The sequence below is a fragment of the Cervus elaphus genome, chromosome 12, assembly GCF_910594005.1.
Source record: "Cervus elaphus chromosome 12, mCerEla1.1, whole genome shotgun sequence".
Taxonomy (NCBI): domain Eukaryota; kingdom Metazoa; phylum Chordata; class Mammalia; order Artiodactyla; family Cervidae; genus Cervus; species Cervus elaphus.
In genome coordinates, this window is record NC_057826.1 from 9842241 (window position 1) to 9855400 (window position 13160).

A 13160-nucleotide genomic window follows, 5' to 3' on the forward strand; every position below is an offset into this window, starting at 1 on the left:
TCTTTAACAGTCCATTTATCTCTTTATATCAAAATTAGCACTTTAGGGGTCTGGGCTCTAGTTCTGTGAGCAACTTAAGGCTAGGTGCAAAGGCTTTCCCATCCTATCTCTGTGTTCTCAAAATGAGTTGCATGAAAGACATTGTACTATGTACTGGAGCTGTGCATACGTGCAAAATCACTTCACTCATGTCCAACTCTTTACAACCCCGTGGACTGTAGCCCACCAGGCTCCTCTGTCCATAGGATTCTCCAGGCAAGAACAGTGGAGTGGGTTGCCATGCCCTCCTCCAGAGGACCTTCCCCACCCAGGGATCAAACCTGCATCTCATGTGTGGCCTGCATTGGCAGGTGGGTTCTTTACCACTAGCGTCACCTGGGAAGCCTGTACTGGAGCTATGTATTAGTCACTCAGTTGTGTCCAACTCTTGTGACCCCATGGACTGTAACCTGCCAGTCTCCTCTGTCCATGGAATCCTCCAGGCAAGAACACTGGAGTGGGTTGCCATGCCCTTCTCCAGGGTATCTTCCTGACCCAGGGATTGAACCCATGTCTCCTGCATTGCAGGCAGATTCTTTACCATCTGAGCCACTAGGGAAGCCACCACTGTAGAACTGTAACTCTGATTAAAACATTATTCCTAACTTCAGAAAGTTTAGAATTAAGTGAGCGAGAGACAGAGAGAAGGAACTTATTACACTGTGTCTTAAGAGAGAGCAAATAGGTTCTGATGTCTTAGAGATGGGGATTTAAGTCTTAGTTCTGCTATTCTATACTCCTGGGGAAACTAATTAAATGTAGCCAAAAATGAGATGATGGCAGTAATAGCTACTACCTTGAATTGTTTTGAAGATTAAATAACAATAAGTGAAAAACTATTCTTGGCCCCAGTAAGTGCTAAATAAGTATGAGAATACGCACACCGCTGTAAAATTGATGGCGTGTATACAAGACACTGACAAAACAAAGAGCAGGAGTGTGCAGATTTATCATATTTTAATCAAAGATTTAACTACTCTAGAGAGACGTAAAGGAGTGATAAATGTACCAGTGAATGATAAAATAAATCATTATTTAACAAGAGATGGTTGCTTGATTAAGCTGATGGGCGCTGCAGCAGCATAGAAGGAAAGTTATGGGACGCTCCCCAAAGGAAGTGGTATTTCTATGAAGGCAGAAAAGTTGAGCAGGTACTGACCACATGCAGAGGAGCAGAAACAATCCAGGTTGAGAGAGCACTTTTTGCAAAGACCTAAAGATAAGAAAACACAAGGGGCTTGCCAGTAATCCCAAGCAGTTCTGTTTAACTGTGCTCAGTTAAACACGCCTCAGAGGCTGCTGAGTGGTGGCCAGACAGCAGACTGTAGCTCATCAGAATCTTAGGTGTCCTGCCAAGGAGCTGGGACTGCATCATGAGGCAACTGATGACCACTAAAGAATTTTACTCATGGAACTAAAGTAATGTAATTTATATTTTAACACGATGACTTAATCTGGAATTTGAAAAGCAAGTTGGGAGAAAGCGTAATGGTGAAGTGATGAGACCCAAAGCAAGATCCCTGAGCAAGAGACAAGTGCAATAATCTGGACAAGAGCTAAAAGCGGCCTAAATATTTTGTATCCCAAGTGCTTAGCACACAGGGTCTCTGACTCCAGACGGGATCCTAATAAACTTCTGTGGAACTAAAAGAATTACCATGCCATACTGGCAAAGAAGTGGTATCTCTTCTGGCTACATGGACTCATCTGTATCTATTCCTCATTTCTTCATCTTATGCAGTCCCATGTAGCTAAAAGTCTTGGGAGCCCTGATGAGAGGAAGGTAAGGAGATGAATAAGAGAGGTCTGATCACAAAGTGTAATCACTTTATATTTCACAGTTAGGATTAACACCGAGTTTTATGCTAATTGGGCTTCCCTGGTAGCTCAGCTGGTAAAGAATCCCCCTGCAATGCAGGAGACCCCGGTTTGATCCCTGGGTCGGGAAGATCCCCTGGAGAAGGGATGGGCTACCCACGCCAGTATTCTCGGGCTTCCCTGGTAGCTCAGCTGGTAAAGAATCTGCCTGCAATGTGGGAGACCTGGGTTTGATCCCTGGGTTGGGAAGGTCCCCTGGAGAAGGGAATGGTGGCCCAGTCCAGTACTCTGGCCATGGAGAATTCCATGGACTGTATAGTCCATGGGCTCCCAAAGAGTGGAACATAACTGAGCAATTTTCACTTTATGCTAATTATGATATCAGGTTTCATATGCGCATACAACTTACATTTCTTGGGCCATGCTCTGACTTATAATCTGCCCCAAACTATTAAATAGCAGAAGATATTAGTGTGTATAAGCCTATTTATTTATATTAATGCAATACATTTCTACCTCCATATTTGTATATCACCCCTAGTTGAAAAAGAAAATGTTGCAATAAAAATAAAACTTACTGGTAAGGTAGATCTTCCATCTCACTGTGTCTGTTTCTGGTTTCTTAAATCTTTTTTTTCCTTCACTGTTCAGTCTGTTCAGATTGGTGCTTGATGTGGGATTCGCAATGCTCGTGACCACAGCCAAATACATCTACATAGGGCATACCCTCCTTGTCCAATCTATTATAGTTCCAGAGGACTTTCAAAGGGCCTGGTGACTTCTGTGGCTTCCCAAAGGCTCTGTGGGTCTGCTTCCTCCTGATCCCCCATTTCTTGGCATCCGTGTTGGAACAGGTGTGAGCAGACACAGGCAGGTCCGTGGAGCCCACAGTCCAGGGCTGGCACGAGGTAAGGGTTACCTTCCTGCAGGAGATGACTCCGACAATGCTTGCCAGGATGCCAACTTTCAATTAGTGGCATCTTTTGCTCCATGTCCTCGGGCAAATGTCCAGTTTATTGTGAGCAGACTCCGGCTGTTCTGCGAGACGGCACTAATGCCAGAAAACGGATGCTTTCCAGCTCTTTTCCCATAGCCAAGGAAGACTGGTCTATCAACGGAAGGCAGGGTTGCTGCTGTCCAGCGCGAGGCCAGTCCCTCGTCCATGAGCTGGGATGCTAATTTATTCTCCAACCATGAAGCCAAATGTGCTTCCAGATGTTGAGCTGGAAGCAACTGAAATTGTCGCAAGCACACGAAAAAAAGAAATCTCACAGCTATGACCTGCAAATTGTCTGTGGGAGACCATTTGTACTGAGGCAGTGTGTCATTGTAGACAGCAAGGCAAAATCTTCTGTCAACCAGACCCAGATGGGTCTTTTAATAGCTACCCCACTGTTAACAAAAGATAAAAATTCCTATAGTAACTTTCCTAAAGAACCATAGATTTCTCTACAGCTAATGTGTGTGTGGGGTGGGGAGGCAGAGGACAGGAGGTGGAATCCTTATGAGGTTATGTTCACATGATACCATAACACAGATGGTTGGATCAAGTCAGGGCCAAATATGTTTCAAAAAACAGTGGATCAAGTTAACTACCTTTTGGGTTTTGTTGTTTGTTTTTACAGAATGAATGGGGTAAGCAATCATTAAAGGGTAACCTTATGTAGGCAGAGAACCTTCACAAAGGCTTCTGTTTAAAATTGTTGGCAATCTGGCAGGCAGGCCTGACACATAAACTTGGTAGAAGAACCAAATCCAGGGGCAAATAATTTTTAAAAGATTTATTTATTTGGCTGTGCCAGATGTTTTGGTGTGGCACACAGGCTCCGGAGCACACAGGTTCAATAGTTGTGGTGTATGGGTTTTGTTGCTCTGCAGTATGTCAGATCTCAGTTCCCCAGCCAGGGATCAAACCCACGTCCTCTGCATTGCAAGACGGATTCTTAACCACTGGACCACCAAGGAAGTCCCAAAAAGACACTCCATTCTCTTACATGGGCCTGGCCCACAAACACAGAAACCCAATCTTAGGCAACAACTCCTTGACTCCTTTTTAGTCCAGACCCCTGGCTAGCTTTGATCTACTCTTCCGTGTCCTCATATCTGACTCTTAATGACATTTTATACACTTATTGATCATTAACCCTTGGAGAACTGCCTCATAATTTTGTACTCACATTGCAGTCGTACATGCCATCAGTTATTAATCAGAGACATGCTTCAGCATTTTCCCTAATCCTTAGGTTCCAATAACAGCCAGGCTATCATCCTGCTTTGCCTTCTCTAGTGCAAGGGGAAAAAGTGGATATTAACTATCAACTCTTGTTGACTAATTTTCAAAGACCAATGTGAGATACAGAATCATTTCAGAAGGTAAACTATTTGGAAATTCCCCTCCCTTTTAAGTACGACCTGAAATCTCATCTGAATTTCACCCTTGTCCAATAACAACAAAAAATAAAAATAAAACATGAGAACAAGAGCGTTATGTGTGGAGCTCTACAGGGTAGCAGAAGGCGCGCGGCCTTTGGAACGAGACAGACTTGATTCTGAAGTCCACTTGCCTCGGCACGTTTGCCTGCTATGAGAGCTTGTGTAAGTAGCGTGAACTCCGCCTACCTCAGTTTCTTCATCTGTAATGATGGAGATTAAATGAAATAAGGCATAGAGGGATATTAAGCAGAGACTTTGGGATATAGAATGACTCCTTTTTTTTTTTTTCTTTTTAAATTATTGATGAGGAAGCTGAGTTCCCAAACAGTAATATTAGCACATCTATTCCACAGCAGTTCTATTCAAATACAAGCGCTTGTCAGACTTACTTGGTGGCCCAGTGGTTAAGAGACCACCGGCCAATGCGGGGGACACAGGTTTGATCCCTGGTCCAGGAAGATTCCACACGTCGCGGGGCAACTAAGCCCACGTGCTGCAACTACTGAGCCTGCGTGTTGAGCCCACGCACCCCAGGGCCTGTGCTCCACAACAACGAGAAGTCCCACACCGAAACTAGAGAATAGCCCCTGCTCGCGGCAGCTAGAGAAAGCCTCTGCACAGCAATGAAGACCTAACACAGCCAAAAATAAATGAATCAACAAATTTTTAAAAAACGAATATATGCACTTGTTATAACGCAGATGTGGCAGATTGTATTTTGCAAACACAGCCACAGCAATATTTCCAGTCCCACTTGCTCTTCCAGCACCTCACCACACCTCCATCAATGTTTCCTTTTCCCTTGAACTAGGCAGACCTTCGTGATTTCCTTGACAAACAGAACGTGGGAAGAGGGATTCCGTGTGACTTATGTGATTAGCTCATGAAAGCAGTATAGCAGAGAGCCTCCTGGCTCTCTATCTAGATGCTTGCCCTGGAAACCCAGCCAGCATGTTGTAAGGAGGCTCAGGACACATGAAAAGACCACATAGAGATGTTCCAGCCAGCAGTTGCAGCTAAAGTTCCAGCTAACAGCAAGCATCAGCTGCCAAGTATATGAGTCAACAAAGTCTTCAGATGATTCCAGTCCCCAGTCTTTGAGCTGCCTTAGCCGATGCTGAGTGGGGTAGAAATAACTGCCCTTATATATTCCCAACCAAATTACAGACATGTAAGAAAAATAATATGTTGTTATTGTTTTAAGCTACAAAATTTGGGGGTGCATTGTGGTGGCTCAAAGAATCTATCTGCAATGCAGAGACCCAGGTTCGCTCCCTGGGTCAGGAAGATCCCCTGGACAAAGGGATGGCTACCCACTCCAGTAATCTTGCCCAGAGAATCCCATGGACAGAAAAGCCTGGCAGGCTACAATCCATGGGGTCGCAAAGAGTCAGACCCGACTGAGTTTCACTTTCACTTTCTGTTACACAATGAATAGATAATTAGAACACTGAACCTCATAATTAAATGCATAGCTATTAAGTTTAGAGTCAAAAGAGAATTTTCAGATGATGTCATCTGGACTTCCCAGTGGTCCAGTGGTCAAGAACCCTCCTTGCAATGGATATGGGTTCGATCCCTGGTCCAAGAAGACACCATATACCGCGCAGCAACTAAACCTCTGCACCACAACTGCGGTGTCCACTTGCCCTGGAGCCCATGCTCCACAAGAGGAGAAGCTACCACGATAAGAAGCCCACATGCTACAACTAGAGAGTGGCCCCTGCTTGCCGCAACTAGAGACGATCCACACGCAGTGACGACGACCTAGGACAGCAGAAAAACAAAACATAGAAAAATAAACAAATAAGCAAGAAGATGTCATCTGAGATGAGCAGAGTCTGGTCTGAACTTGGTTGACGTAGTGTGCAAGGCTACGATGCTGAATGGGATCCAACAGAGTCAACAGTGCTAAGAAGACTTTTAAAAAAAAGTGTCAAACCATGAAATCAGCAGATGTGCTTGAAGCAAGGAGGAGAGAGGGCAAATGTGCTGAATGTGAGGCTGCTATTTTTCTACAGTCACTTTTCTGAGTATAAATGCTTAGAAATTCTATAACATTGATCAAATGGTTTGGTGGAAGCCTGCATTTGGCAGGCAGCGAGTTTTCCACACAGTGATTTTATCTTAATAGGAGCTAATCTATTATAATAGCTTCACATACACATACAGTCCATCAGTTAGACAATGTTGTGTCACATAATTGACTGCAGACGTTTCAGGCATTGAAGAGGTGGCAGAAAAACGTGTTGACGTGAAGATCTGTCTTTCTTCATTGCCATTAGATATGCAAACTGTGTAAGCTGGCTAACAAACTTTGTTTCTTGAGACTGAAGTGTTTTTCCCCTCCCATTCTACAAGAAAATCAGCCGAGACTAAATGCTATCTATCAAAATAGTCCATGTATTCTTATTTTATGGATATGTGAGTGTGACATGTACACAAGTCTAAATATTTATAGAAAGCAGTAAAGGAGAAAATTGGAATAAGAAGGAAAAACAACAAACACAAAGAGGACAGTAGAACAAAGGATTAGAGAATTAACTACACTCATCATAATTGCAGTTCAGTGCCTTTCTCTTGGATCTCTTCATTGGATCATCAAAATAGAAAAAGAGGTCCAGAAAAATATCCACTTCTGCTTTATTGACTATGCCAAAGCCTTTGACTGTGTGGATCACAACAAACTGTGGAACATTCTTCAGGAGATAAGAATACCAGACCACCTGACCTGCCTCCTGAGAAATTGGTACGCCAGTCAGGAAGCAACAGTTAGAACTGGACATGGAGCAATAGGTTAGTTCCAAATCAGGAAAGGAGTATGTCAAGGCTGTATATTGTCACCCTGCTTATTTAACCTATATGCAGACTGCATCATGCGAAATGCCGGGCCAGATGAAGCACAAGCTGGAATCAAGATTGCCAGGAGAAATATCAATAACTTCAGATACACAGATGACACCACAGTTATGGCAGAAAACAAAGAACTAAAGAGACTCTTGATGAAAGTGAAAGAGAAGGGTGAAGAAGCTCGCTTAAAACTCAACATTCAGAAAACTAAGATCATGGCATTCAGTCCCATCACTTCATGACAAATAGATGGGGAAACAATGGAAACAGTGACAGATAATATTTTGGGGGGCTCCAAAATCACTGCAGATGGTGACTACAGCTATGTAATTAAAAGACACTTGCTCCTTGGAAAAAAACTTATGATCAACGTAGACAGCTTATTAAAAACAGAGACATCACTTTGCTAACAAAAGTCCATATAGTCAAAGCTATGGTTTTTCCAGTGGTCATGTATGAATGTGAGAGTTGGACTATAAAGAAAGCTGAGTGCCGAAGAATTGATGCTTCTGAACTGTGGTGTTGCAGACAACTCTTGAGAGTCCCTTGGACTGCAAGGAGATCCAACCAGTCCATCCTAAAGGAAATCAGTCCTGAATATTCATTGGAAAGACTGATGCTGAAGCTGAAACTCTGATACTTTGGCCACCTGATGAGAAGAACTGACTCATTAGAAAATATCCTGATTCTGGGATAGATTGAGGGCAGGAGGAGAAGGGGATGACAGAGGATGAGATGGTTGGATGGCATCACTGACTCGAAGGACATGAGTTTGAGTAAGCTCCAGGAACTGGTGATGATCAGGGAAGCCTGGCGTGCTGCAGTCCATGGGGTCGCAAAGAGCTGGACACTACTGAGCGACTGAACTGACTGAACTGCCTTTCTCTTATTCCAAAAGGCACACCTCAATAAAGAGTAATAAAGGTTCTGTTGATCAAAGTGCTAGCCATTTTTTCTTTTCTTTAACTCAATACCCTATAGTAATTTGAAGATGTTTCTCTATTTTCCCTAAATGCTTCATACTGTGTTTAAATCAGGGACTAACAAACACTGTGACCTCAGGTTACTCATGTTTTGAAAATAAAATTTTGTTGGAAATCTCTTTTGTTCAGTATTGTCTATGGTTTCTTTTGCACCACAATGACAGAACTGCAATGGAAACTTTGTGGCCCATAGATGAAAATATTTTCATTGCTGGCCTTTAAGAGAAAGTTTTTAGACTCCCAGTTTAAAATAGTACCAAGAACTACCAAGTCTGTGGTGCTCATTCTAACTTCTGAGGTCTCTATGGAGTTTTTCATTTGCAATGAAAAAAAGAGAAAAGTTCTCTTTTTCTATTTGTTGGTGGGAGAATCTGATTTTAACAGCACAATCAATAGGATTACTAATTCTACTATTTCGATGAAATTGAGAATTTGCTCCATGGAAGACCCTCCACAAAGATTCACTTTTAGAATTGGCTTACAGAGGACACAGTTAAAGTTTTTCATAACTTGACTTTCTCCATCTTGAAACATGTGTTCATGCATGCATGTTGGACACTTCAGTTGTGTCCAACTCTACGTGACCCTATGGACTGTAGCCCACCAGGCTCCATCTCTGGGATTCTCCAGGCAAGAACACTGGAGTGGGTCACCCTGCCCTCCTCCAGGGGATCTTCCAGGGATCGAACCCATGTCTCTTACATCTCTTGCATTGGCAGGCGGGTTCTTTACCACTAATGCCACCTGGGAAGCCCTGAAACATGTGCAGCATTTTGTAAAGATTCTGTTAAACAAGAAGTAGTGGGAATACCTTTCATGAAGATGAACCTTGAGTATCTTTAGCCATGGACGGCATACAACAAAACTACTTCTTTCTACTTGAGCAAATTCTACCTCAGTAAGAAAAGTCAAATTTCTTTCTCATTTAGCTACAAACAACTGATTTTCTTGTTCTAAGGAAGGAAACATGAGAAAGAGAAAAGTCAAAACAGCCTGTCTTTTATATAGTTTGGTGCTAGGTCTTCTGAGCTACAAAAATCTTAGGGGAAAACTTAGACCAAAAAATAAGGGCAGAAAGAGCAAGAGAATGGAATATAAAATTCACAGAGAGTGAAGCTGTTAATCACTTTTATTGTTCTTACTTGGGTTCTTCTTAGGAGTCATATTTAATAGTTATCTAAGCAAAGTGAATTATTTTCTGTGGTTAAAACAGAAGGAAATGTAGATACTGGCTACTGTTATGGGATATCTGAAATTGCTCAAAGGGTGATAAAATGCATCTGAAGCAGGACCCAGGAGAAGTAGCAACAACGTTGGTATTTGACACTCATACACAGAAAAATAAATGGCTTAAGAATGAGGATGAAGCCAGAAAATGAAAACAGCAAGTTAAAGCATGAAGGAAAAGGAATAAGGAAGCCTAGCAAGGCTAAACTTTTTGTTTTGCTTTGTCTGAATTTATAGTGTAGTTTTTATACATTGCTCTGCAAGAAAAGCACATTGGAAAACCTCTGGAAGCATCTCCATACAAACCTCAGTGTTCTGATGCCTTTCCAGCTCACGCAAGCTGGGTGCTAATGGCTCATTACAGCATGCAAGATGCATGTATGTTCTCATAATTCACAGGCAGTTACTCTGTACTTGTCTATAGATGGTGAACTTCCATCACATTTAATCACCAGTTTTGTCAACCTCGGGTGGTTACATTTCCAGATGTTGACTATCTATAAGGATTGATTGTCTTCCAGATGTGTGAGGTTTTCACACATCTCTGTCAACTCCAAAAGAATATGTGAATGCTTTTTTGAATCTGTGATCACTGAGGGATCTCTCCCAGATGTCTTCTTGGCAAAAATGCCCCTTTTCTGGAGAAATCAAGTCGAGCACTGGCTTCTATAAACATTAAAATACATTAACCACCATCCACTCCCCCCAATTATTTGGTTTTAGGAAAATGAAAAGCAGATGCAAATTAGCAATGGGTAATATCAGGTCCCACCATTTTGGTATCTCATTTAAATGAAGACTTGGTGATGTTATAAACTGAAAAATGATCAGATCTCAGATTTAAATCCAAAAGAACTAATATCAGCATCAGAAATATGTATAGCAATTAAAAAAAAAATGTTTCCAAAACTGTGGCAGTAGTTTGGAGCTAGACATTTCATGAAATGTTGATTGTATTTTGTTTAATAATCACTTTTTATTTCCATTTGCCTTTGAATTTTTTGATTCTAGGTAAAAGTGCTAAATACCTTAACAGATGAGGCTTGCAAAGTCCCAAACCAGGCAAAAGGTTGGGATAAGTTTCAGTTACACATCTAAGCTTCTGAGTATGCATTAAAACTTGGTTGGAATTCTAGCCTTCTGCAAATCCTCCAGTTTTAATAATTATGCTAATGGCTCACCAAAACAGTATAAGTGATCTAACAATAAGACAAAACTTTGAAATAATCCCAAAACAAACTTTCAAGAGTTTTTCTTTTCCAAAATAAGAAGGCATTTGTCTTTTTTTTTTCCTGGTGTAGAGTCTTCATTTCAACCAATGATGAAAATGAAGACACTAAAATGTTATTTAGTAATTACAGTTACTGATTATTAATATGGATTCAAACAATTATGTATGCATGCGTCCTAAGTCACTTCAGTTGTATCAACTCTTTGCGATCCTATGGACCATAGCCTGCCAGGCTCTTCTGTCCATGGGATTCTCCATGCATGAATACTGGAGTGCATTGCCATGCCCTCCTCCAGGGGATCCTCCTGATCCAGGATTGAACCTGCATTTATCACGTTTCCTGGTTGGTAGGCAGGTTCTTTACCACTACTACAACCAATGTGCCACTTAGCAGATGAACTACATTCACTCTGTGATGCAGAACATCTGGAAAGACAGCAAGCAATTTAAGTTTGCTTAAATTGTCAGTCCATTTTAAGTCTTCCCTAACATTCTGGATATCTGGATGAATTGACCAGTTTTTCCATTTTCATTCCAATGGAAAATCTATTTGTTAGGCCTCAAATAGATAATACTTCACTATACACTAACTTCACACCTCTCCTACAGCCACATAAACTCATCAAGAACAGTGAACATGGGATACACTCTTTTTTCCCTTTTCTGGTACTTAGCACAGTGACTTGCACAAACAGTTGCTCAGTAAACATTTATTAAATGGATGGTGGCTGTATTACTATTTGTGTCTTAGGTTTATTGGTTTATATTATACCTTCTTCAAATAAATGATTTGAACAAGCAAATATGGAGTAGGAAATGACAACCCACTCCAGTATACTTGCCTAGAAAATCCCATGAACAGAGAAGCCCGGCAGGCTACAGTCCATGGGGTCACAAAGAGTCTGACACACCTGAGCAACTGAACATACACACACACAGAACAAGCACACAGATACAGTGTGACCAAATTAAACCAAGTAACCAAGGGCTTCCCTAGTGGAAGGGAGGCTTACCTGGTGAAGAGTCTGCCTGCGACGCAGGAGATGCAGGTTCTATCCACTGGTTGGGAAGAAGGCAATCTATGGAGAAGGAAATGGCAACCCACTCCAGTATTCTTGCCTGGAAAATCCCATGGACAGAGAAGCCTGGAGGCCTGCAGTCCATGGGGTCACAAGAGTCAGACAGGACTTAGTGACTAAACAACAGCAACACCAACTAAGACAAAGACAGTCAAGAATAGAGGGTTTGGTCAATCAAACTAGGAGGCGTGCTTCTGTCTCTCTTCATGTTTGTGGCACCCAGTGGTCACCGCTCATGACTGTTTAATTCACTGCCAGAGAAACTCTGGCCCCCAGGTTCTTGTGACAGTGGGCTATGCTTCTGACCACAGCACACCTGGGGATGGTCATTTCATTGGCAACAGTAACTTTTAAAAGGATGACCTAGGGTATGTATTTCTTAAAATGCATAAATGAGACAGTGTTATTAAGGAAATCCTGTATTTTCCATACTCCTTTCACCATAACCCACAGCAAAATAATACATTTTCCCTTTTGCCTCTTGGACATACATACATACACACACATACACACATGTTTTCAGAAGTCACTGACCCCTATTCCATGAGTTGTCTTCTGATATTGTCTCCTCTATTTTATTTTATTCAATTTCACTACAATTCAAGTTTTTGAGATGATAATACATAAATTTCAAAACTCATTATTGGGTTACAAACTACACTTTAAAGACTGCTATAGTATATAATGTATTGGATGACTCTAATGTAATTAAGTGGGTTAGTTTTTTTGTTTTTCTTTTTAACTAAATCATCATTTTTCAAATGACCTCTTCTCAAACTTAATATCCTCTTTATCTTCTAAGTGTAGCGAGCGCTAGTGAATCCCCCACCACAACCAATTCTGCAGTTGAGTTTTCCAGAAATCCCAGTTCTATAACTTAATAACTTTGTGATTTTTGAACAAGTCATTGTATTTGTCCATCCTGAGTATTGCTTTCTTTAGCTGTAAAACAAAAGTCCTAACATCCTTTTTGTAGCATTGTGATGAGGGCTAGAGAAAATGCATTAAAAGCAACTTTCCACAGGCATTTAATTGATGATAACTTTTATTATCGTCCCAGAGCCCTGAGAAAACCACCAGTTAACATTTTAAGGCATTCTCAGATATTCGTGTATAAAGGGGCATCAAGATTCCATGCTACGGGAATGGAGATGCTGACACAGAGAACAGACCTGTAGACATAGCAAAAGGACAGGGTGGGGCAGACTGAGGCAGCAGCTTTGAAACATGTACTTTACCAAAGAGACAGCTGGTGGGAAGTTACTGCATAACACAGTGAGCCCAATCCAGTGTTCTGTAACAACCTAGAGGGCTGGGACGGGGTGGGAGGCAGGAGGGAGGTTCAGAGGGAGTGAACACATGTATACTTATGATAGATGCATGCCCATTGTTGTACGGGAAAAACCAACCCAACGTTATAAAGCAATTATCCCCCAATTAAATTTTTTTAAAAATTCCACACTACCAATTAAGTTGTGTAGAAATAAAAGTTCCTACCCA